Source organism: Lepeophtheirus salmonis, chromosome 1 (genome assembly GCF_016086655.4).
Source record: "Lepeophtheirus salmonis chromosome 1, UVic_Lsal_1.4, whole genome shotgun sequence".
In the NCBI taxonomy this organism is placed as follows: domain Eukaryota; kingdom Metazoa; phylum Arthropoda; class Copepoda; order Siphonostomatoida; family Caligidae; genus Lepeophtheirus; species Lepeophtheirus salmonis.
This window is the reverse complement of record NC_052131.2, coordinates 9,532,286-9,538,285: the sequence shown is the minus strand read 5'-3', so window position 1 is coordinate 9,538,285 and position 6,000 is coordinate 9,532,286.

Genomic DNA, 6,000 nt, shown 5'->3' with positions numbered 1-6,000 from the left:
ACTTCAACTGAAGTGACTGATGGATTATAGAGTAACCATATAGTCTTAGGAAAAAGCTGTAGACAAGGATTTTATTCTTCTTATTTGTGGATGGTACGCTGGGCCTCCTATAATGATTGGAGGATATAAAGGAGTTGAAAGCGTAAAGATTTTTAGGAATAGAATGGGAGATAAATCGTAATTGGTGTCAGGGATTGAGAGGATTTAACTTACAAAAGAGATTAGACCAATACAACTCCAAATTAATCTCTCAAATGATTTAAGTGTCCACAGCTCTACCATCGGTAGGTGAGAGGCTCTTAAACTAAGAGGAGGGGTGGTTGAATACGTTATTTGATAAAAGATACGCCCCTGCCTTGAAGATACCTCTGTCTCAACTAGGATGTGGACCAGTACTACTCTCATATATTTTACCAAAAATTTATATAAAGATTTTTACGGTCCTCACATCCAATTCTCAGTTGAAATGAAGGAGATTCACCTGTCTACCCATATTCACCGTTGATGTTTGGATGGACTATTCCATCGATGCAGAAGCATTGTACTCCATGGACTAGGCAGCAGCATAAAAAATATATGGACTAAATCATCTGTGTTTGATTCCAATGAAGTCATCCACCAAAATGCAAAAAAGAAGTCATTCTTTAATAATCTCCAAAAACAACTGAGAGAGCTGGAAATGATTGCCATTAACGAAGACGTTTTTACATTTCATGATATGGATCACAAATCGATTCTGAATACTGAAGGATTCTACTAAACTCGGCAGAGATCAGCAAAGTAGGACCTTCCACTTACTCTTTGGTATCTAGAATTTAATTATGAAATATTGAAATCTACTAATGCGGGTCTTATCACTAAGGAATATATAAGGAGCTTACATCTTCCTCAATCACGGGAGAGGAGGATTATGCGATCTTTAAAAGGCATGAATGACGGTTGAAAGTTCACCTCACAATTTCAGATATCAATTAGGTTGATTAATTATTCTTTAAATTGTAAAGTCTGTGGAAGAATATATAACGATATTAAACTCGTTTTTGTTCCATGTCCACTTTTGAAAATTATAAAGGACTTATATTACTTAATTTTAAGTATTTTTTCGATTTTTAACCAAAATATTGGGAAGCAATTATTCTATTTGGTAGTCTGTCTAACAGGAAGCAGAGTTCAGATGAGAAAAACGAAATTAATTGGTGTGGCTGTCAGTAACTGCAATGCTTTGATTGCTCAACAGCTCACATAAGATAGGGTGACTGACCGAAGAAATCTAAGGACTATCTTAATATCGGCTGCAACTAAATACACTCCTTTATCCCTGAGGATTCTCGAATCGCAAGACTCATCGTGGAATCATACCGCCGAATTAATTATATATTTTTCAACGATATCACTTCGGTATGAATGTACTCTTAGGATGATTATTCGGCCATATAAAAAGTTTTTTTTATAAGTACATCGAGTAGCAGTATTGAATTATGTGAAACGTCGTATTTAGAAGTGTGATTATTTGATTATTTTGAGTTTTTAACTATATTATTAAATGAAGTCTTTTATACAAACGCAAATTTCCTATTTTGAGTTTATTTCTATTTTTGTATATCTAAATATTTATAAATAAAGACCTTGCAGTCGAGGAAAAAAAAAATTGGAAAAAAAAATTCAAATATTGCTTTGCTTTATAATTTGCCCGAATTACGAAAAAAATAAATCTAATTAATTGCCAAAATTCCTTAATTTGGCGTGCAAGGGTGGCTACAACCCCACCAGATCACCCTTCATGTTAATTAAATGTAGGTCACTACTTGGACATAAATTTATAATTTTTTTTGTCGTTACTCAAAATTACAAATATTAGTGTATTATTGTCTATATTTCATCGTAGAAGTATATTATTTCAAAAAGATAAACTTAGCTACATAAATATATTTCTCAGAGCCATTTTATTTGTAAAAATGAGAAAACATCCTTATTAATTACTAAATAATGGAGTATATGTAAATATTTGGGAAACATTTGGACTTTTAAATTATGATCTTCATAGCAGTAATTCATTTTTTCCCTCCAAAATTTTGTAACAGGCAGCTGATCTGAACAATTTTGTTATTTTCTTATTATTAAACACATGCAAGCGGCATTTAATAATGCTGTAAATCTCGTTCCCGGAATCTCTTCACGTTCTACAAAAATCCCATCCTACTTATGAGTTGCAAACATGGTTTGTGTATCGAGGAGAATGCTCGTATCTTCTAACAGCCCAGTGGAGCTATGTAAGGAATACTCTACATATGGAATGTCTACCCTTTTTTCCATTTGATTGACCAATTAAGAGCTATTTTTTCTATTAATAAACTGTATAATTAAGAAAAGAAAGGTATAATTTAATTTAAACAATCTTGTAATGAAGGCCTTAAGGAATTATTTTTTATTTATTAATTATATTAAATATATAACATAAATTATTTATATAATTGCTGTAATTCGCTTGCCTATGAAAGTAAAGGATTAATGTATATTAATGTAAATATAGTCAAAGAAAAATTAAGATCACGAGACATTTTTTGTGTATGAAAACTTCCAAAACACTCTCCAAATTGCTTGAGTTAACAGGTTGATTTTGGTTTCTTTTTTTTAACATGTCCAAAGTACACACTATTTTTTTAATGACACGGCGCCCTTTTTCTTTTAATTCCAAAAGCTATATAGTTATAGATAGGGATGGGCAAATTGTAGATAAAACTATCAGTTTTAAGATTGGAAAAGGAAAAGCGATTTGTTATTTCCTAATAGATCATCTTGTTTTTTACATATCTCTTCAAATGATGAATTCCTGCCTACTATTTGTGTAACTTTTCAATAGTCTATATCAATTAAGTAAAGTTCGTTTGTTGGTACATCCCATATTTTATAGTGTGTGTTTAATATTTAAGACCTTGGTGAATATTTCATCTAAGAAATAACAATGAGGCACCATATTTATGTTACACTCAGCGCGTCACATTAAAAAAAAAAAAAGGAAGTACATAATATATATTATTAAAACAAAGTTTGTACGTCTTTTTGTCGACCCTTAATAACTCTGAGCAATACCGGCTACTCCTGATAGTGCATAATGATATACATATTTAAATATTATTTTACAATATTTTCCCAGCACTAATGCTTGTTTAAACGTTGAAGGGTCTTCTCTGTATAACAGTAATACATTTTTTATATAACAGGAAGCTGATGTTAACACCCTCTTAATTCAGTAGTGTCATAAGTCTTGCTTCCTTTTTATCTTCGTACACTGGTCAATGCCCATTCTTAGTTATCGATAGAGTTACGAGAAAGATAGATTCAAAAAAAGTTGGGACGAGTAATTTGATAAAGTTTATCTTTATTATTTATTATCAATAAATAACAAGTAGCACATAGTATGAAGCGGAGGAACTAGATAGCTGTTGGAGTGTTCTTATTAATCTAAAAAAAAGTAGATATCCTAGTTTATGATTGTAACTGGGATTTGTGTAAGAGCGCGAGGAAAAGGCAGGAAGGGAGACATATGGAATTACTGAATTAAGACCCTTGTTAATATCAGCTGCTTGTTACATGATTTTTGGGAGAGAAAATGAATTATTGCTATAGAAAAGATGACATTCTACATTTAAAATAGCATAGGTGCAGGGAAAATACTATAATTATAGTTAAATTCATATTTAATTATTATTTTTCAATTAATTTACAAGAAAGTTAGTTATTCTTTTAGAGAGAAATGTTAATGCCCCCATGACTTAATAAATTATGAGAAAAAAAAAAAAAAAAATGAGAACACGCGCCATACGTTTTTCCTTTCTAATTGCTATACCATGTTTCTTCTTTACACGGATCCCTTCTTTAATTATAATCTACAGCAAGACTACTCATCCCCAAGTCCACTATCTGAAACTGTACCTTAAGCGTGCTTTAGTTTGACCCTTAGGCCCTATGAGGAGAAAATAGTAAGAGATACAATAAACTCTTAAAATATCCGACGATTTAATATCAACTGAATATGATAGACTATGGTTTTTTAAACTTTGAAATTCATGGATAGAGCCATATTGCATAAAATTCTACTCTTTCAAAAAAAAATTTAATTTCATATTTAATTCTAGTTATACATCACATCACGAATCTGCAATCCGTTTTTTTTTATCAAATCTAGTTTCTCATAATTTTTGCTTTGATTTTTTTGAAATATATCTACCCTTCTTAGAAGAAAAGTAATTTGAAGGCTAAAAAACCAACTTATTTTCAGGGGTTGGCTAGAAAGAAGTATTTCAATTGTTTTTACGCTAAAGGAATTTATTTAAAGTGTAAATAATTAGGATTTCATTTACTAAACATTGCAAGGGATAAACAAATTTTGATGTTGATTATTGATTTTTTTATATTCAAAAGTTGGCTCAAATATACATACATGGCATATGGAAGATTAATATATATCCCCTAAAATACTTCTGAGCTAATCCTTATATCCTATTTTGAAGTTTGAGGGAAATAAAATTCAATTGGATGGTTTGTTTTTAATCAGCATCATGTTACATCTTTAATCTACAACTTATTAGAAGAAGAAAAAGGGGTTTGTAATAAATTTTTTACTAAATATTTGATACATGAGCTTTGGAATCTTCAATTTGCGTATTTAGACAATTTTCTGGTTCAAACAGAAAAAAATACAAACTTATTATTTTCCTGTATTGTCTCATCAAAAAAAAAAAAAAAAAAAAAAAAAAAAATACTAAACTAATTGTTTTTTGAATAATCAAATCTAATTTTAGAAATGTTATACGGAAAAAATCATTCCTTTTATTAGAAGCATCAGAGGAAAATGTTGACAAATTTGTACCCAAAGCTCAAAAATCTCTTTTAAAAGAAATCTTCGATTAAAAAAAAAAAAAATGCATATAGAAATGTACCAAAATTATAATTGCAAACAGTCGGAAATTTAGATCCCACATGAACCTAGTGGATAGTTCCATTTCTGTCCTTTCACCCCTTTTTGAAATTCGTTGATTAAGCTACTCTTATTTTTTTCTAAAGATATTGTGAACAATTCCCTTCAATTATTGAATAACAATTCTAGGGTTGAGACTAAAAACTGATTTTGGGCCTTTTCTCTGTTTTTTTTTATTTAAAGATGAAACGTTACAAGCTATGATAAAATTAACGACGTGAGCTGTTTGGATTTCTAGGCAAAATGCTTGAAAGAAAATTCTAAAAGAAATACAGGGCTTTCATTCCACGCAAGAATTCTCATGGGTCCTGCTGAGCTGTTTAAGCCTTCAACTATGGCTATTGCATACTGGAAGTAAATGACCTAATTCATGGAAATCTATTATGGACTCAGTTCTTCCTCTTCTGATCATAGACGAATCATTGAATTTCAACCATAGCTTAACACTAGAGATGAACTCTTCAGGGCATCAGGACTTTCAGGAATAGCCAATTGTGGAGCTAGTTCAAAGATGCCAAACCAACGACCTTCTTGCATATTAAAAAACTGATTAAGTCATACTAAAGTTTTATAGCCCCCGTGATACATAGTATTACAAACCATTTTTATTTCAAGTGTCTGCAATAAAGCACTCGAAAGCCAAATTTTGGGTTCCCTCGCAAATTTGGTGTGTACACGCTTACTTCCATTAGGTTGTATACCGTCGGAAGATGTACTGAAAAACTCAAAAAACTCTTGCATGGACTCAAAAGAAAAGTAGTTTCGTTACAGGATGGCTACTTCAACCCTTTTTAACAATAAATGGAGAGTTGACGATACAGAAAGAGATTGCACATTCTTGAAGTCCAGTTTAGAAACTTCAAGAAATCTGTTTTTAGACTGCCCAAAAGGAGTTAACATTGTGCACGTGCCCACTGAGTTTTTAGGGGAATACTACAATTCAGAAATAAAGATTGGGGATTGGCTTGATATCACCACCTACACATGGATTTCACTTCAAAATAGAACACTTAATTATTAAA